Below are 21,428 nucleotides of genomic sequence, written 5' to 3'. Positions count from 1 at the left end.
ACAAAGAAGGCAGTGGGATCCCAGGCTGCAGGGAACCCATCGGATGAATAATCTTATTAATTGCTCTGAGATCTGTCAACACCCTCCATTTGCCAGACCTTTTTTTAATGACAAATACTGGAGAATTCCAAGGGCTGGTGGACTCTATATGCTGAGCCTCCAGCTGATCCTGGACTAGCTGTTCTAATGCCTGTAGTTTTTCTTTTGTCATAGACCACTGATCAATCCAGGTGGGTTGGTCAGTCAGCCATCTTAGTGGCAAGGCTGTTATTGTCTTAACAGCAGTGGCTCCTTGGGGTAGCACTAAATTGTCAGCCTCTGCTGTATCTTGCTTATGGACAGCTTGGACAGTCTCTAACTGTCCTTGATAACATTCCCTGACTGATTTAAAGTTTTTATTAGGAGCCTGATGAATTTCAGGGCCAGACCCTGAAACTGAGGGGATATTAATTTGAGTTTTCCACTGCTGTAGTAGATCTCTTCCCCATAAGTTAATGGCTATATCAGTCATGTATGGCCTTAATTTTCCTACCTGACCTTCTGGTCCTATACATTTAAGCCACCTGGTGCTTTGTTTTATTTGGGATAAAGTGCCAACACCTTGAAACTGCATATCCACTCCTTGAAGTGGCCAACTAGTGGGCCAAGATTTTGGAGAGATGATGGTAACATCTGCTCCAGTGTCAACCATTCCTTCAATTTCAATATTGTTTACCAGTATTTTTAGTTTTGGCCTTTGGTCCTCTATAGACGTTTGCCAAAATATTCGTTTTTCGCTCCCTTTGAGGCTTTTGGAATTGTCTATAGGACTTCCCTCAGCCTCCTCTGGTCCCAGAACATCTATTTTTGAAGTCGTGCCGTTTAATTGTTCTGAGGAAGAGAACTCTCCCTGCCTGGCATTGGGGCCTGCGAGAGGCCCCCCTGGGAGTTTTTTGGCAGGATGCAGCCCCATCTGTCTGTTATTGCTCTACATTCCTTAGTCAAATGTCCACCTCTGCCACATCTTTGACACATTCCAGGAGGCATAGTCCCCCTTTTGGTATTACTTTGGTTTTTCTTGCAGTAATATCCGAGATGACCCTGCTCACCACAATTAAAACATTTGAAATCTTAGGTCATCTCTAGCTGCCCAGTGGCAGCTTCTCCTATCACAGTGGTATCAGGAGAACAAGATCCAACAATAGCTGTATATCTAATCCATTCATCTATTGGTGTGGACCTTGCCTTCAGTGGTCTGATTACTTCCCTGCATTCGGTATTTGCATTTTCAAAGGCTAAAGACTCAATTATCGCCTTTCTTGCCGCTGAATCTGATACACTCCTTTCCACAGCTGAGGTAAGCCTTTGTAAAAAGTCAGGGAAGGTTTCTTTAGGACCTTGTATGACTTGAGTGAATGCTTCAAATCTTTTCCCTGATTCTGCGACTTTGTCCCAGGCCTTTAAGGCTGACAATCGACACCATGCCAGAGTTTCTTCATCATATACAGCCTGCACCTCTACTTCAGCAAAGCGGCCTTCACCAAGCAGTTGATCTGTGGAAATCTCTCTGCCCCTAGCTCTATTTTGTCGTGCTATCTCCCTCACTTCTTCTCTCCACCACGAAATCCATTGTAAATTTTCAGCAGGCTCTAGAATTGCTCTTACCATATCTTTCCAGTCTTGGGGGATTACTCTATTTTTAATAGCCCAAGAAATCAAGATTTGTTTTACAAATGGTGAATGCATTCCAAAATTAGTTACACTTTCCTTAAGTTTCCTCAATTCTAACACATCCATGGGTTGCCATTCAAATTCTTCATAACCCTGTGGATGATCATCGTCTGGAGGCCTTTGTTGTACACTAACTGGATAGACTAAAGTTTGTTTCCTAATAACCTTAGGTTGGCTTTCCCTAATTTTATCTTCTGTCTCTACCTGAGTTTTTTCTTTAGTTGTAATTTTAAATTCCTCTCTTAAAGTCTGTACCCATGCTTCATATCTCTCCTTCTGTCTTTCCCCCTGTTCCTTGAGTTCCTGAATTCTCTGTTCTAGGCTTTGCTTCCACACTTTGAATTTTTCTTTATATTGTACTTCTAATAATCTGCTATCCATTATCTTTTGATTGATTAATTTTAAAAAGTTATTCTCCAAGTCTTGCTTCCAAACCTCATTACTTTCTCTCTGCTGTGCAGTATGACCTGTGAGCTGTTGTATGTTCTGTACTAACATCCTTTCTAGTTCTGTCTACCACCTTCATTTTCATCTTTCTGTCTCTTATTCTGATCTATAATTTCCTGTGTCTTCAATTCTAGTGTTCCTTCTAGGCTACATTGCCGAGACTTAATTTTCTCTTTCTGTTGTTCATGTTGTTCCATAATTACCTGTATCTTCTGTTCTAAGCCCTGCTTCCATAATCTTAGCTTCTCTTTATGTTGTAATTCTGATATTGCAGCCTCTGCCTTATCTTGATTTGCTGGTTTTAGTAAGTTATCCTCTAGACTTTGCTTCCAGATTCTATCTCTATCTCCCTGCTGTTCAATTTGATCTATGAGTTGTCGAATTCTTTTTTCTAGTGTCTCTTCTAGCTCCTGTTGCCAAGACTTAAGCTATCTCTCTGTTGTTCAGAGTCATCTATGAATTTCAGAAATTTCTGTTTTAGCATTACTTGTAATTTCTTTTCTAAGGCTAGAAATTTGCTATTTAGGGCCCTGTCTTTTGAGAAGATATAGTAAATCAGAAGAATGAATATTGCAATACGGGTAAATGATAAAGTGTCTATTTCCTCAAAATTCACAACCGTCAGACCATTCAAAATATCATTCCATAAGGCCCAAAAGATATTCATTGTGTTTCTCATCTTTAAGTATCAAAAGGTTATATATCTCTCTTACATCAAAGTAGTACCTGATCCGAAGCCCTTTATACCTTTTTCTCCCTCCGCCTCAGAACACGTGCAGTCCTCTCCATTCTTTGTTCCCAGGGAGGGGCCTCTTTGGGTTGTCTCCGGCTTTGCTTGGTCATGTGGTGATCTCAGGAATCCTGTTCAATGTGCGGGCCAGAAAACTCCCTCACAGGCAGTTGTGCTCTAGGTTCTCCTATCCCTTTCCTCGATTCTAGATAAACCAAGATATTCCATGACAAATCCATACTTACACAATATCTTTCTACAAATCCAGCCCTACAAAGGTTAATAAATGGTAAAGCCCAACACAAAGAGGCAAGCTACACACTAGAAAAAGCAAGAAACTAATCGTTTTGCAACAAAACAAGAAGACAAGCACACAGACACATTCAAATACGAAGAGAACAGGAAGGAATAATCACTATAACTTAATAGCTCTCAACGTCAACGGACTCAACTCCCCAATAAAAAGACACAGATTAACGAACTGGATCTGTAATGAGGACCCAGCATTCTGCTGCCTACAGGAAACACACCTCAGAGACAAAAACAAACACTATCATATCATCTGCAAATAGTGATATTTTGACTCCTTCCTTTCCAATTTATATCCCTTTGACGTCTTTTTGTTGTCTAACTACTCTGCCTAAGACTTCAAGTACTGTATTGAATAGGTAGGGAGAGAGTGGGCAGCCTTGATTTTAGTGGGATTGCTTCAATTTCTCTCCATTTAGCTTCATGTTTGATAGTGGTCTCCTGTATATTGCTTTTACTATGTTTAGGTATTGGCCTTGAATTCCTGTTCTTTCCAAGACATTTAACATGAAGGAGTATTGAATTTTGTCAAATGCTTTCTCAGCATCTAATGAGATGATCATGTGGGGTTGTTTTTTTTTTTTTTGAGTTTGTTTATATAGTGGATTACGTTCATGAATTTCTATATATTGAACCATCATTGCATCCCTGGGATGAAGCCTTCTTGATCTTGATGGGATGATCATTTTGGTGTGTTCTTGTTTTCAGTTTGTAAGAATTTTATTGAGTATTTTTGCACCGATATTCATGAGGAAAATTAGTCTGAAGTTCTCTTTCTTTGCAGGGACTTTGTGTGGTTTAGGTATAAGCATAATTGTGGCTTCATAGAATGAATTGGAATTGTTCCTTCTGTTTCTATTTTGTGGAATAGCTGGAAAAGTATTGGTATTAGGTGTTCTTTGAAGGTCTGAAAGAATTCTGCATTAAATCCATCTGGTCCTGGGCTGTTTTCAGTTGGGAAACTTTTTAGCTGCTTCTATTTCTTTAGGGGTTATGAGACTGTTTAGATGGCTTATCTGATCCTAATTTAACTTTGGTACCTGGTATCTATCTAGAAAATTGAAAATTTCATCCAGATTTTCCAGTATTGTCGAGTATAGGCTTTTGCAGTAGGATCTGATGATTTTTTTAATTTCCTCGGTTTCTGTTATGTCTCCCTTTCATTTCTGATTTTGTTAATTTGGATACTGTCTCTCTGCCCTCTGGCTAGTCTGGCTAAGGGTTTATCTATCTTGTTGATTTTCTCAAAGAACCAGCTCCTGGTTTTGTTTCTTTGTATAGTCCTTTTTGTTTCTATTTGGTTGATTTCAGCTCTGTGTTTATTTCCTGCTGTCTACTCCTCTTGGGTGAATTTGCTTCTTTTTGTTCTAGAGCTTTCAGGTGTGCTGCCAAGCTTTAGTATATGCTCTCTTCAGTTTCTTTTTGGAGGCACTCAGTGCTATGAGTTTTCCTCTTAGTACCACTTTCATTGTGTCTCATAAGTTTGAGTATGTTGTGCCTTCATTTTCATTAAATTCTAAAAAGTCTTTAATTTCTTTCTTTACTTCTTCCTTGACCAAGTTGTCATTGAGTAGAGCATTTTTCAACTTCCATGTATATGTGGGCTTTCTGTTGTCTTTGTTGTTATTGAAGACTAGCCTTGGTCCATGGTGATCTGTTAGAATGCATGAGATTATTTCAATCTCCTTGTATCTATTGAGGCCTGTTTTGTGACCAATTATATGGTCAATTTTTGAGAAGGTACCATGAAGTGCTGAGAAGAAATATATTCTTTTGTTTTAGGATGAAATGTTCTATAGATATCTGTTATATTCATTTGGTTCACGACTTCTGTTAGTTTCACTGTGTCTTTGTTTAGTTTCTGTTTTCATGATCTGTCCATTGATGAGAGTGGGGTGTTGAAGTCTTCCACTATTATTGTGAGAGGTACTATGTGCTTTCGAGCTTTAGTAAGGTTTCTTTTATGAATGTGGCTGCCTTTGCATTTGGAGCCTAGATATTCAGAACAGAGAGTTCATCTTGGTAGATTTGTCCTTTGATGAGTATGAAGTGTCCTTTTTTTTAATAACTTTTGGTTGAAAGTTGATTTTATTTGCTATTAGAATGACTACTCTAGCTTGTTTCTTGGGACCATTTGCTTGGAAAATTGTTTTCCAGTCTTTTACTCTTAGGTAGTGTCTGTCTTTGTCACTGAGTTGTGTTTCCTGTATGCAGCAAAATGCTGGGTCTGTTTACATACCCAGTTTGTTAGTCTGTCTTTTTATTGGGGAATTGAGTCGATTGATGTTAAGAGATATTAAGGAATAGTGATTGTTGTTTCCTGTTATTTTTATTGTTGGAGGTGGAATTATGCTTGTGTGGCTATTTTATTTTCAGTTTTTTGCAAGATTACTTTCTTCCTTTTCCTAGCGCGTAGTTTCCCTCCTTGTGTTGGAGTTTTCCATCTGTTATCCTTTGTAGGGATGCATTTGTGGAAGGATAATGTGTAAATTTGGTTTTGTCATGGAATATCTTGGTTTCTCCATCTACATTAATTGAGAGTTTTGCCGGATATAGTAGCCTCGGCTGGCATTTGTGTGCTATTAGGGTCTGTAGGACATCTGTCCATGATTTTCTAGCTTTCATAGTCCCTATTGAGAGTCTGGTATAATATTGGTAGATCTGTCTCCATTTGTTACCTGACCTTTTTCCCTTACTGTTTTTAATATTCTTTGTTTTATGTATTTGCTGTTTTGACTATAATGTGATGGGAGGAATTTCTTTTCTGGTCCAATCTGTTTGGAGTTCTGTAGGCTTTTTGTATGTTCATGGGCATCTCTTTCTTTAGGTTAGGGAAGTTTTCTTCTATAATTTTGCTGACGATATTTATTGGCCCTTTAAGTTGGGAGTCTTCATTCTCTTCTCTGTCTTTTCCTGTAATTTTTTAAGGGATTCTTTAAGGGATTTTTGTGTTTCCTCTTTAAGTGCTTCTACTTGTTTACCCGTGTTTTCCTGTAATTCTTTAAGGGAGCTATTTATGTCCTTCTTAATGTCCTCTATCATCATGAGATGTGGCTTTAAATCTAAATCTTGCTTTTCCAGTATGTTGGGATATCCAGTATTTGCTGTGGTGGGAGAACTGGGTTCTGACAATACTAAATAGTCTTTGTTTCTGTTGCTTAGGTTCTTGAGTTTGCCTCTTCCCATCTGGTTATCTCTGATGTTAGTTGGTCTTACTGTCTCTGACTGGAGCTTGTCCCTCTTGTGGACCCTTGAGCCTGTGAGCCTGTGATCTTAAGAGAGAGAGCTCTCCTGAGAGACCAGCTCTCTCAGGGCAGGTTTTGAGTCTGAGAGCTGTGGGACAGTCCCAGCTCTGGGTGGAGATGGAAACTGGAAGAGTCCCATCCAGGCTGCCCTGCAGCTCCCCTCATATACACCTTTTGAATGTTTTGTTTTTTGTTCTTTGGTTTTTTTTTTTCTCTAGAACTTTCAGGGGATGTTAAATTACTAGTATCAGATGTTTCCAATTTTCTTTTTTAAATGTAGATACTCAGTGCTATTTGCCTCTTGGAACCACCTTATTGTGTCCCACAAGTTTCAGTATGTTGTGTTTTCATTTTTATTCAGTTCTAGAAAGTTTTCAATTTTTTTCATAACTTTTGCTTTGCCCCACTGAGTTTTTTAGTTTCCAGGAGTTTGTAGGCTTTCTATTGTTTCTATTGTTGTTGACATGAAAATTTTATTTGGTTGCTCTGATATGCTGCTGGACTTTATTTCAGTTTACTTATATCTGTTAAAACTTACTTTGTGTCCAAGTATGTGGTCAGTATTGGAGAAAGTTCTATGAAGTGCTGAGAAAAAGGTATAGTCTTTTGTAATTGAGTGAGATGTTCTATAAATATCTGTTAAATCTATTTTGTTTATGATATCAGTTGACTCCAGCATTTCTCTGTTTTGTCTTTGTCTGAATGACCTATCTATTAGTGAGAGTGGAGTATATTGCTGTGTGAGGTTGATATGGAATTTATGCTGTAGTAGTGTTTATTTTATGAACTTAGGTGCCTTGTGCTTGGTGCATAGATATTAAGAGTTCTGATAGCCTCCTGGTGGATCTTTCCTTTGAGTATGAAGTGTCCTTCCCATGTCTTCTGATTAGCTTTGGTGTAAAGTCTATTTTGCTAGATATTGATATGCTACCCCAGTTTACTTCTTAGGTCTGTTTTCATGGACTATCTTTTTCTGTTCCTTTACTCTGAGGTAATATCTATTCATGATTTCAAGGTTAGCTAAAGAAAGGATCCTGTTTTATAATCCATTCTGTTGGTCTGTGTTTTTTTTTAATTGGGGAATTGAGACCATTGGTGTTGAGACTTTATCAATGAGCAATGTTTGTTGATTACTGTTATTTTGTTATGAGGTGAGTTATTTACCCTTTTTGGATTTGCTGAGCTAGAATTATCTTAGAAATGGGGACAGAAAGGAGGCATAGCTTGTGGCCTGCTACAGAAGTTTGGGAAACTGGATTGGGGGACAGGGGAAAGAGTGAAGGTCTCAATAACAAAGTAAAACAGAGAATCATTTCTCAGGTAATAAAAACAACCAATGGGCTTAGTAGCATCTGCTGCTCTCGGTATCAACTAATTCATTTTAAATAAAACTATGAATAAAGATTATTTCTGGTCATACAATTTTATATCTTCCTTAATCTCAGTGCAGAACCTTCCCAATGAATTCCTTCTTACAACTTTCAAAAGTAACAGGTAAGGTGGGAAATAAATAAAATAAATCCACTTAACATATTTTTATGTAAAAGAAAATGCTTGTCAGCATCAGTCCTGATAGAATTCCCACAAAACCTAATTCAGAACATCAGGAATATATATTGATATAAGTAAAACTGGACCAAAACCTAAGTGTCTTCAAAGAAAAATTTATCTTTACAGTTGTAGAGTCAAGAAATCTAAAATCCAGTGTAAACACAGAAAAGTTCTATTGGTGACACCTGTAAACATTTTCTTGTCTCTTCCAGCTTCTGGAGAACAACTTCTCTCTGATGATTTTAGTGCATCCACTCAGACCTTGTCCTTCCAGTCACATGTTGACTTCTGTGTGTCACTGTAAATGTTCCTCTTCTATAAAGGTATCATTCACACAAGATCAGAGCCCATTCTATAGTTTTGTAAATGTGGAGATTTATTTCCAAATAAGTTCAAAGTAATGAATTTTCAGAGTGAGGACTTTAATGCACTTTTGAGGTAAAAAATCAACCCAAAATGACTATCTTACAGTGTTAGTGTTAGACAATGACAGCCATTCAAAGACACATACTGTGTAATAATTTAATGAGAGAAAGTAATAAGCATGTTAAATTTTTTTTATTTAGAGAATACTTTATTAGTTTTTGTAATCAAACCCACGTATATAAGACCTTACATATTTAATACAGTGTGTTACCCCTGTACAAATGGAAAAAACTTAAGTTCAACATTTCTAGACCAATATGGCTGTTAATTTCTGTACAGTGCCAACTCAACACAGTAAACGGGGATACTTTTTTCGAAAGTTGACAGCACAGGTAAAGTTTCAAAAAATTCAAATTATATATCTGTATATATATATTTATATTTATATAAAAAGACCAATAATAGCAGTGTGTTATGCATCAACAGCAGCAACAGCTTTTCCAGGTTCTGCAGTCATCTGAACAAAACTGTAGAGACATCCAGCACACTCCATTAAAAAAAAAAAAAGTAAAAAAACAAAACCCGAGAAAACAGCACAGTTCTGTTACTCTTGTGGTACCTGGCACCATTTTTTTTTAAATTAGCTTCTCAATCATCATCTGGAAAGAAAACATTCTGAGCAACATCATTAAAAACAGCTCTGATAAAGCACGGTCACTACTACGTATCATAAAGCAGGTACAAGCTATTTTACATCCACAGAGGTATGATACAGTACTGTCCTACATCTATAATACTAGAGGATACAATTTAAAAGGCATTATTTGAGACTTGATTCTACTTTTCCAGCAGAGGGCCCAAAGGATGGTGTGACACAGCTTTGTAAAGAAACATACTCTAGACAGGATTTCCTTTCACTAGTGGCACACTTCTAAGGATTCATTCTCTCCATGAATGTCAGCTAAAACCGTTATTAAAAAAATGAAATATCCCTAGAACAAAACCGTATAACCACCGGATTCACATGAAGATGACCTAGTGGAGACAAGCTGGACCTCACCTTACCAACAAGCTATCAAATCTGTTATGTTTAAACAGTGAGACCTCCAAGGAAGGAGATGCCAAGTAGTGCTTCAAAGCTTCGGACCACAATCAAACACAGCATCCTTTTCAACAGAAGCAGAAGCTCATCTGAATATGCTCATGGATGCTGACATCAACATTTAATCATCTCCTCACTCATCCAGGAAGAGGGGGAGATCAGTTACTACTGTACTTTAATGTGTTCAACCAAATCACCATATTACAAAAATAGCAAGCTGCCATAATAAAAAATAAGGCTCCTCTATCCAGCACGAGATAGCATCATTTTACTTTCAAGCCTAGAAATTGCACACTTGTATATAAACCAACCGAAGATGAGGATTGAGAGTTCATCTTGGTGGATTTTTCCTTTGATGAATATGAAGTGTCCTTCCCCATCTTTTTTGATGACTTTTAATTGAAAATTGATTTTATTTGATATTAGAATGGCTACTCCAGCTTGCTTCCTCCGACCATTTGCTTGGAAAGTTGTTTTCCAGCCTTTCACTCTGAGGCAGTGTCCGTCTTTGTCTCTGGGGTGTGTTTCCTGTAGGCAGCAGAATGCAGGGTCCTCATTGCGTATCCAGTTTGTTAATCTATGTCTTTTTATTGGGGAGTTGAGGCCATTGATGTTGAGAGATATTAAGGAATAGTGATTATTGCTTCCTGTTATATTCATATTTGGATGTGAGGTTATGTTTGTGTGCTTTCATTCTCCTTGTTTTGTTGCCAAGACTATTAGTTTCTTGCTTCTTCTAGGGTATAGCTTGCCTCCTTATGTTGGGCTTTACCCTTTATTATCCTTTGTAGTGCTGGATTTGTAGAAAGATATTGTGTAAATTTGGTTTTGTCATGGAATATCTTGGTTTCTCCATCTATGTTAATTGAGAGTTTTGCAGGATACAGTAACCTGGGCTGGCATTTGTGTTCTCTTAGGGTCTGCATGACATCTGTCCAGGATCTTCTGGCCTTCATAGTTTCTGGCGAAAAGTCTGGTGTGATTCCGATAGGTCTGCCCTTATATGTTACTTGACCTTTCTCCCTTACTGCTTTCAATATTCTTTCTTTATTTTGTGCGTTTGGTGTTTTGACAATTATGTGACGGGAGGTGTTTCTTTTCTGGTCCAATCTATTTGGAGTTCTGTAGGCTTCCTGTATGTCTATGGGTATCTCTTTTTTTAGGTTAGGGAAGTTTTCTTCTATGATCTTGTTGAAGACATTTACTGGTCCTTTGAGCTGGGAGTCTTCACTCTCTTCTATACCTATTATCCTTAGGTTTGATCTTCTCATTGAGTCCTGGATTTCCTGTATGTTTTGGACCAGTAGCTTTTTCCGCTTTACATTATCTTTGACAGTTGAGTCAATGATTTCTATGGAATCTTCTGCTCCCGAGATTCTCTCTTCCATCTCTTGTATTCTGTTGGTGAAGCTTGTATCTACAGCTCCTTGTCTTTTCTTTTGATTTTCTATGTCCAGGGTTGCCTCCATGTGTTCCTTCTTGATTGCTTCTATTTCCATTTTTAACTCCCTCAACTGTTTGATTGTGTTTTCCTGGAATTCTTTCAGGGATTTTTGCGATTCCTCTCTGTAGGCTTCTACCTGCTCTCTAAGGGAGTTCTTTATGTCTTTCTTGAAGTCCTCCAGCATCATGATCAAATATGATTTTGAAACTAGATCTTGCTTTTCTGGTGTGTTTGGACATTCAGTGTTTGCCTTGGTGGGAGAATTGGGCTCCGATGATGCCATGTAGTCCTGGCCTCTGTTGCCTGGGTTCCTGCGCTTGCCTCTCGCCATCAGACCATCTCTAGCGTTACCCTGTTCTGCTACTTCTGACCGTGGCTAGACTGTCCTACAAGCCTGTGTGTCAGGAGTGCTGTAGACCTGTTCTCCTGTTTTCTTTCAGCCAGTTATGGGGACAGAGTGTTCTGCTTTCGGGCATGTAGTTTTTCCTCTCTACAGGTCTTCAGCTGTTCCTGTGGGCCTGTGTCTTGAGTTCACCAGGCAGGTTTCTTGCAGGGGAAAAGTTGGTCCTACCTGTGGTTCCAAGGCTCAAGTTTGCTCGTGGGGTACTGCCTAAGTCCTCTCCGCGGCGGCAGCAACCGGGAAGATCTGCGCCACTCTTTCCGGGAGCCTCCGTGCACCAGGGTTCCAGATGGCGTTTGGTGTTTTCCTCTGGCGTCTGGATGTGCACAGAGTGCAGTCTCTTCTGGTTTCCCAGGCGTGTCCGCCTCTCTGAAGGTTTAGCTCTCCCTCCCACGGGATTTGGGTGCAGAGAACTGTTTATCCGGTCTGTTTCCTTCAGGTTCTGGCGGTGTCTCAGGCGCAGGGATCCTGCCGCTCCTGGGCCCTCCCCTACGGGAACCCAGAGGCCTTATACAGTTGCCTCTTGGGCCAGGGATGTGGGCAGGGGTGGGCAGTGTTGGTGGTCTCCTCCGCTCTGCAGCCTCAGGAGTGCCCACCTGATCAGGCGGTGAGGTCTCTCTCCCACGGGGTTTGGGAGCAGAGAGCTGCTGCGGGCCGGGATCCGCGGGTGTGGGACTTCCGGTAAACACAGGAAGTGCCCGGTCCTAGAGGAATTTTGCCTCTGTGTGTCCTGAGTTCACCAGGCAGGTTTCTTGCAGGGGAAAAGTTGGTCCTACCTGTGGTTCCAAGGCTCAAGTTTGCTCGTGGGGTACTGCCTAAGTCCTCTCCGCGGCGGCAGCAACCGGGAAGATCTGCGCCGCTCTTTCCGGGAGCCTCCGTGCACCAGGGTTCCAGATGGCGTTTGGTGTTTTCCTCTGGCGTCTGGATGTGCACAGAGTGCAGTCTCTTCTGGTTTCCCAGGCGTGTCCGCCTCTCTGAAGGTTTAGCTCTCCCTCCCACGGGATTTGGGTGCAGAGAACTGTTTATCCGGTCTGTTTCCTTCAGGTTCTGGCGGTGTCTCAGGCGCAGGGATCCTGCCGCTCCTGGGCCCTCCCCTACGGGAACCCAGAGGCCTTATACAGTTGCCTCTTGGGCCAGGGATGTGGGCAGGGGTGGGCAGTGTTGGTGGTCTCCTCCGCTCTGCAGCCTCAGGAGTGCCCACCTGATCAGGCGGTGAGGTCTCTCTCCCACGGGGTTTGGGAGCAGAGAGCTGCTGCGGGCCGGGATCCGCGGGTGTGGGACTTCCGGTAAACACAGGAAGTGCCCGGTCCTAGAGGAATTTTGCCTCTGTGTGTCCTGAGTTCACCAGGCAGGTTTCTTGCAGGGGAAAAGTTGGTCCTACCTGTGGTTCCAAGGCTCAAGTTTGCTCGTGGGGTACTGCCTAAGTCCTCTCCGCGGCGGCAGCAACCGGGAAGATCTGCGCCGCTCTTTCCGGGAGCCTCCGTGCACCAGGGTTCCAGATGGCGTTTGGTGTTTTCCTCTGGCGTCTGGATGTGCACAGAGTGCAGTCTCTTCTGGTTTCCCAGGCGTGTCCGCCTCTCTGAAGGTTTAGCTCTCCCTCCCACGGGATTTGGGTGCAGAGAACGGTTTATCCGGTCTGTTTCCTTCAGGTTCTGGCGGTGTCTCAGGCGCAGGGATCCTGCCGCTCCTGGGCCCTCCCCTACGGGAACCCAGAGGCCTTATACAGTTGCCTCTTGGGCCAGGGATGTGGGCAGGGGTGGGCAGTGTTGGTGGTCTCCTCCGCTCTGCAGCCTCAGGAGTGCCCACCTGATCAGGCGGTGAGGTCTCTCTCCCACGGGGTTTGGGAGCAGAGAGCTGCTGCGGGCCGGGATCCGCGGGTGTGGGATGTTAAATTATTTTTAATGAGCCAAGGATCATAAAATATATTTTAAATCATATAAAGGAAAATGCTACAAAATTAGAAATGGCTGTATTAATATCAATCCAGGGCGAGGCATGGCAGCTGAGCCTGTAATCCTTGCATTTTGGCAGCATAGGCAGAAGGATAACTGTGAAACTGAGATATGCATGGTGAGTTTCAGGATGACCTAGCACACAATGTGAGATCATTTCTCCGTGTGTGTGTATCCTAAGCGTTTCTATGTTAGTCTTTCCATATTTTTTATGCTTTTTATCATCAATTCAGTGCTTTGCATATGGTTATAAGAACAGTGTGTCTCTAGAAGTTTACTCTTGACCACTTAAGTGTATTTGATGAGTGGATATAATCTATGAATCAGAGTTAAAATTATTTTATGTCCATGCCTGGCATAGTGATGTAGGTCTTTAATCCCTGTACATAGGAGGGAGAGATAGGCAGATATCTGTGAATTTTAGGCCAGTCTGGTCTACATAGTGAATTCCAGGAGAGCTAAATCTATACAGTGAAACCTGTCTCAAAAACAAAGCAACGGGGTTGGGGATTTAGCTCAGTGGTAGAGCGCTTGCCTAAGAAGCACAAGGCCCTGGGTTCCGTCCCCAGCTCCGAAAAAAAAACCAAAAAAAAAAAAAAAAAAAAAAAAAAACAAAGCAACATCAAAACAAATTTCTGTGCAAGGATAAGTTGATCACATATATCTGGTATTTTCAAATTAAGGCACATTGTTTCTATTAACTTACTGTAACTACAATCTATATACAACACGCACACACACACACACACACACACACACACACACACACAGAGGGATCTACCATGCATACAATGTTTCCATAGAGCCTTTGCTCAAGTTGAGCATAGCCAAGAAGCAATTGTCAGAAACAATACATTTTAAGTTAACTGAAATCATACTTAGTTTTGTGTAATTAGGACAAATTAGAAAATAAAAACTAGAAAAAATCTTCAAAATGTTATGGTGCCGAGAGCATATGACTTCTTACCATAGCTTTAACTCTAGATTGAGAATCCCTTGATCTATCATGCATCTGCAATATTGGTCTACTGTCCTTTTCTACAGCACTAATACCACTCCCCAGATGTTTCTGTTAAAACTTATTGAAAAAAATTCAGGTTCTGGATATTACATGATCACTCTGCATATAGTAAGCTAGCTCTATGTGTGTATACATATACATATACATATACATATACATATACATATGAATGATAAACTGAAGAGCTGCATTCTAAATAAGGATCCAACATTCTAGAAATTGGTTTGAAACAGCAGTCATCATGCTGTGTGTTCCTGAGTAGAATTTCTCCATTATGAACACTAAAAGGCATCAGAATGACCTCAGGACATTAGATGGCATTGCTGAATGCTAGAGGAGCACTGGGGAGAACAGGAACCACTTCTTACAAAACACCATGTTTCAAGCATTACTTACAAAATAGAACATATCACCTTGCCATTTGAGTGCTAGCATTTGGCATATCACCCATGTTTTGTGTGTTTCCCGTTGGAATAATTAAAATTAGCTTGGTAAGCACTATGTCCATGTTGTCTATAAAAACAAAAGGACTTGCCATTCTAATTGGCAGTGCTCTGGGACTCTCAGAGCTGCAGTTTTCCCACATCCCTCAGACATCCCCATTACGCTGTTCTTTGTGTCTCTGTGGAACATAGTCTCTTGTGTCCTTAGGTTCCTAACGGCATAATTACATTACACAGTGTGGAATCAAACATTAATGATAAACAAGTTTTGCAATCACATTACATTAGTTGCTTTTGTTTACGCTGTTAATACTATAGTTACCTATTTCTGAGTATAATAGTTACAATTAAAGGGAGTTATTCTAACTAAAATATAATTGTAGCATAATCCCCTTTCCATTTTCTCCCTGTACCTCTTCCTGTCTATGGCTCCCCTCTCTTTCCCATGACTTCTGGCCTCTTTTAATTGTTGTTACACATATATGTATATGTTATATATCCAAATCTATTCCTATATAGTTATATATTTAAGAATTATATATAAAGATAACAGCTCATTCAGGATAGGGTTATTTGTAGGTAATCATTTCAGAGATGACCACTGGGTATTGTGTAGCCATTTGGGGAGCTCTTACCAGAGGAAGACTATTTTTCCCATAGTTGCTTTTATTTTTTGTCTAGAGTCCCTTACAAGTTAACATGGCTTTTAATGCCAGCATTGTCCTGTACTTTTTGAACAATGACATCATGGATCTTGGAGGAGAAATCTACAAGTACTACTCTATAATGAACATTTAAAGAATATTTTCTTGCTGTGAGATGAAAACACATGAATTAATAGTCATAAAATTTCTTCTTAAACCAATATTAGGAATAATCACTAATCAAAAATATCCCAGTAGAACTGTGAGTTCAAAGCCAGCCTGGTCTACAGAGTGAATTTCAGTACAGCCAGGGCTACACAGAGAAACCTGTCTGGGAAAGCAAACAAGCAAACACACACACAAAAAAAGAATGATCATTAAATTGAATCTGATATTTCAATAGTATTTTGTCAGCTTTAAACTATTTTAGCCATGTTTACTCATTAGACCCCGTGCCATCTTGGTGTTTACATGGGGAAGGAAGTTAAAGCTCATCAAGATGAATAATTTCCTGCACGGAGCCATATTGGATTTGGGCCTAGCCGCTTTTTGACTGCATGGTTCAAAGTGACTCTGGGCTGTTTGGCCACAGAGACTCACCCCGAAGATGACTGCCATAAATCTTAAGATTGTTGGATAAAGCCTCTCCCATGAATTTACGGCACAGGAGTATAACATTCAAGGGATGCCTCAGCTCGAGCAGATACCAGTTATCTCCTCAGTCAACACCCAGTGTCTCCACCACCTGACCTCATCGCCTGACTTCTTTGCCTCCAGCTATCACTGCCTATACCCTCATCTCCCCCTCCTTCATATTTCACAAAGGTCACTCCCCCTACCTGAAAGCCTTAAAAGCTGCAATGTTCATCCCAATAAACGAGACCTTGACAACAGAACTTTTGCTTGGTCTCCTTCTTCTCTTCACCCCCATTTTGGCCCACAGGTAGAAAGCCTCTTCGGGACCCTGAATAACTGGGTCCCCGCTGGTGGGGACAATTTCCCACAGTTGACTCAGGTAAACATTGGATTTAAACTCCTCACTTAGAATCTTGGCCTCTAGAAGCATCCTGCAGCCCAGTTTATTGTGTCCTGTGCGTTTTTAGATGTTTTAGGGAGGCTGAGGAGATGGGGATGACATTCAGGACACTTGCGGTCCTCACAGAGGACACGGGTTCAGTTTCCAGCACACAGCAACTCACATCCATCTGTAACTCGGACTCCAAGGATCCAACACCATCTTCTGGCCTCTGTGGGCACCCAGCACTCACATGCTCCACATTCATCCATGCAGGTGAATAAAAATAAATATATCTTAATGTTCACAAGCTAAGAGCAGGCAGGATAGAGAGATGGCTCGGTGGTTAAGAGCACAGCAGCTCCTCCTGGAGGATCATGTTTGAGTCTCAGCACCCACACACAGGTATCTCACCCCACTGCCTGTAACTTTGGCTCCTGAGATCTTATGCACTCTTCTGCTGTCCAAGGGCACCTCTTTCTCTCCCCCTCGTGTGTGTGTGTGTTTCACAAAAATAAAAAATTCACATATTGAAGCGTGTGTATAGAACTAGTTAAGATTCTCAGTATTGAGTTTGGAAACTGTGGGCACAATTCTCTGATAACAGAAGAAATTCCCTCATTTCCTTCTATATAGTGTAATTTTGCTACATTCTTACCATATATCCCAACTTAATTTCTGTTAAAATTGATTTCAAACTAAAGTTAATGGAAAAGGGTAAAGAAAAACACTTCAGTCAGTTCAAGGGAACAATTAAGAACACATGAGAGTCCTACTGATAAGCACCAAACACAGATGCTCCCAGTTTCATAAAAATTGTAATACGGGGCTTCAAGAAACAGATGAACTCAAATTAGTATGTGATTTCAGTACCCCTTTTTTCCAATAAACAAGTGATCTGGACAAAAAATAACAAGCAGAGAAAACATAAGAATTAAATGAGATCATACATCAAAGACTAATAGACAATTCCACACAAACACCGAAAAGCACACCTTCTATTCAGCAGTTCAAGTTTCTCTAAAACACAGCACATACTGGAATACAAATGTCAATAAGTAAAGAAATGAAATTGTAGCCTTTGTGTTGCCTGTTCACTTTTGGTCACTAGAGAATATGGTGTCAAAGAAAAGGCATAAATTAATGCTTTGTAGCCTTTCCTTTCCCTGGAGTTTGGTATCTTGGGTGTAGGAGCTGCATAAGTAACAAAGTAAAAAAAAGAAAAAAGAAAGAAATGAAATAACCATTCTGTCTCCCTCAGTAAAACAGAGCTTACAATTAGCAGCACAGTGATACAAGTAACTGTGGGAAGTCAAAAAGTCTGAACAATACTCAGTGGTCAAAGAAGACATTTAGAAAGACATGTAAAATGATCCAGAATTGAATTATATGAAAATACAACACCTATGAGGGAAACATATACCTTTAAGTGGACAGACAGACACACACACACACACACACACACACACACACACACACTCAGACACACAAAGCACAGACAGAGCACAGATAAATGACTTAATTATATGAAAGACAAGAACACACCAAATCATAGCCAGCAGATGAGAAGACACAAAGAAGTAAGGTAGAAAGAGAAGAGAGAGAGAGAGAGAGAGAGAGAGAGAGAGAGAGAGAGAGAGAGAGAGATATCAAAGCAGAAACTAATGAACTGAAAACAATGCAATGGCAGTGGGAACCTTGTAGTTAATCTGCTTAGCTACTATTCTCAATGTCAGTATGGAAACCATGAAAGAATGAGAAGGTTTGGGCTGGAGAGATGGCTCAGTGGTTAAGAGCACTGTCTGCTCTTCCAGAGGTTCTGAGTTCAATTCCCAGCAACCACATGGTGGCTCACAACCATCTGTAATGGGATCCGATGTCCCTTTCAGGTGTGTCTGAAGACAGCAACAGTGTACTTACATACATGGAATAAATCTTTAAAAAAACGAGGTTTACAAAGTATGAAGAGCAATTACTAGACCAGGCCGAGTCCAGTCAGGACTGAGAAGACGATTAGGTCACAGCTCCATATTGATCTGCGCACAGTGGAGCACCAAGACCTCTATGGTTGGTCAGATAATGGCCAAAGCCACTAGGTCTATCTTTACATCTGTCACTGGGTTGAGTTTTTCAGTCTCCAGGAGTCTGTGCACTTACTGCAGATTAGTTTGCCATCAATGTTAAGTTGTACTGTGGTGCAGTCAGACAGGATGCAAAGAGTGATTTCCATCCTTTTGAATTTGTACAGATTTGTTTTGTGCCACAAGGTATGATCTGTTTTTAAAAAGCTTCTTTGGTCTGATGAGTAGAATGTGTCTTCTTTGGTGTTTGGGTAGACTATTCTGTAGATATGTTAAGCCTCTTGGATGCAATAAATCAATTACTTCACATTTCCCTGTTGGTTTTTTGTCCAGATGACCAACTTATTAGAGAAAGTGAGCTATTCACATTAAAGGGTTGATGTTGTCTTTACGTCCACTTTCTTATGAGACTACTTGTGCCAAAGTTTGGTGCATATGTATGTAGGATAGTGATGTCTTCTTGGTTAACCAAGCCCTGATTAGAATGAACTGTCCCTATTTATCTCTTCTGATTAGTTTCAGTTTGAAGTCTATTTGTTGGGTATTAGAATGGCAACGCTCGTTGCTTCATGGTCTAATTGGAGTGCTTGCATTCATCCTTTCAGTGGAAGGTGGTGCCTTTCTTTACCTAAATTGTATGTCTTGTAGACAACAGGTGGCTTTTATTCCTTGGTCCATTCAGTCAGCATGTGTCTTGGAATATTGAAGCCATTGATGTTTAAGGTGATTATAGAAATGCATGTGTAAGTCACAATCATCTTGATGTTGATCTCATGTTGTTGTTTATGTTCTCAGTCATATTTTGCTGGGTTTTTTTTTTTTTTTAGTAGTTATTGGTTTATATGTCTTGCCACACTTTCTCTGCTATGCTTACTCTCTTCAGAACAAACTTTTACTTCCTGTATTTTCTTTTCGATTGTTGGCTGTAATTTCATTTAGGCAGTTTATATTGTGGGAAGTTTCTCTTTCTCCTTCAATTATGGTGCATCATTTTGTTGGATAAATTAATCTAGGCTGGCCACCGTCGTATTGTAGGAGTGGAGACACTTTCCTCCGGGATCTCTGGCTTTATTATGTATGCATAGTGTTTTGACTCTGACATACCTTGAGATTCTTTTTTAGTCTATTTGATTCTGTGTGCTTCTTTTGTATCTGTATGGGTGCATCTTTGCTTGGCTTGGGGAAATTTTCTATTGTCTTGAAGATGTGGTGTATGCCATTGATTTGGGATTATTGTTATCTATGTCAATAATTTGAAAGTATGTTTTTTTTCCCTTAGGATCTCCCAATTATCTTTTGTTCCTTTTTTGTGTTCTAAATTTTTCATAATCTTTATTTGGCCTAGATCTAGTCCTTTATCTTCAAATCCTGAGAGTCTTTCTTCTTGATTCATTCTTCTTATAAAGTGTTGAGTTTTCTAGTTATTTCGTTTGTCAATTCCATTTTCATTTCAGCATCCATCTTCCTTAATGTTTCAATCTCCTTACTAAACTCTGAAACTTGAGATAAGCATCATTTGAGTTCAACACTGAGAACCATGAACTGTCCCCTGACACACCTTTTTTCTGAGCATACAGTTGGGGTGGTGGGATGTGTGAATGGAAATTCTTAGAAGCTGTGTCTGCAAAAGATGATGCTTTAATTAGAGCACATACCTTTAGGCATAAGGCTGAAACAGAATTTTGTATCTATATTTATCCAAGTCATTTCCTTTGGGTTTTCTAGGGGTAAAAATACATTTTTTTCCTTTTTTCTTATGGGGTTGCAAACTTCAGTCCTTTCTCTAACGCTTCCATTGGGGACCCATTCTCAGTTCAATGGTTGGCTTCAAGCATCTGCCTCTCTATTTGTCAAGTTCTGGCAGAGCCTCTCAGGAGACAGCTTACTTCAGGCTCCTGTCAGCATGTACTTCTTGGCATTCCCAATATTGTCTGGGTTTGGTGTCTGTGTATAGGATGGATCCCCAGGTGGGGCAGGCTCTAATGGCCTTTTCTTCAGTCTCTGCTCAACACTTTGTCTCCATATTTCCTCCTGTATTTTTGTTCCCCCTTCTAAGAACTGAAGCATCCACATTTTGGTCTTCCTTCTTGAGCTTCATGTGGTCTGTGAATTATATCTTGGACATTCCGAGCTTTTGGGCTAATATCTACTTATCAGTGAGTGCATACCATTTATGTTCTTAAATAAAACTTCTATTCGCCTGACATAATTGTTGACTCTGAGGTTTATTGTCTCTGTTAACCTAGGCCTACTCCTACAAGCATCTAGCTTCTGTAAAATATTATCCAGGCCTAGAATGTTTTCAGCCTCTGAGACTTACTACCAAATAAGCTCACCCTTTCTTGTTCTTTCTGAACTCTGGCTGGCTGGTTCAACTCAGCTGTTCTGGCTCCAACTCCTCTCCAGGATGATGGATTCAATCTGGCCTCATGCTACTTTAGCATTATGTTCCAATCTTCTGGTACATTCTCTGGCTAGTTCTCTCAACTGGCCTGGTAAAACTGCCTCCTTCCTCTCTGCCCTGCCCATCAAGGGGCTTCCATTTACTCTCTCTTCTCATTAGAGTTGGGCATATCTTATTCTGTCAAATCTTTCTCTGGTTTGTCACTTTTTCTGCCTTCTACAAACTAACTTTACCTTCATTGTTTGGGATCAAAGGTGTGTAGTAAAGGCGTCTGTATTACAGCCAAAGGAATTAAAAATGTGTGTTAAGGGCTGAACCACACAACCAAAAACAGGTTTTCTCAGTAAATGACTGACAGAGTTTTTGAGATTCAGTGTTGTGATCAAATATCCTGCAACAGGCACATGTATGTGCATATATGTGGAGACCAGAGGTAGAAGTCAGGTGTTTTCAATTGTTCCCCATCTTATTTTGTGTGGTGGTGTGTTCACACCCAAGAACGCTCCTATACATGTGCAGAAGCCAGAGAAGGATACTTAAATGTCTGCTCTATCATTTTATGCT

The 21,428-nt window shown here is 40.3% G+C and overlaps 1 non-coding gene across 1 annotated transcript; it reads left to right on the top strand.

The window, feature by feature from the left end:
* Window positions 1-17,455: 17,455 nt before the first annotated feature.
* LOC120095734 (small nucleolar RNA SNORA13) lies at window positions 17,456-17,590 on the top strand. Its single transcript, XR_015633822.1, has one exon. It is a non-coding gene; the product is annotated as a small nucleolar RNA SNORA13 (small nucleolar RNA).
* Window positions 17,591-21,428: the final 3,838 nt, after the last annotated feature.

The sequence above is a fragment of the Rattus norvegicus genome, chromosome 11 (genome assembly GCF_021556685.1).
Source record: "Rattus norvegicus strain SHRSP/BbbUtx chromosome 11, alternate assembly SHRSP_T2T, whole genome shotgun sequence".
In the NCBI taxonomy this organism is placed as follows: Eukaryota; Metazoa; Chordata; class Mammalia; order Rodentia; family Muridae; genus Rattus; species Rattus norvegicus.
Note: the sequence above shows the minus strand (reverse complement) of the source record. Positions and strands in the feature narration are given on the sequence as shown.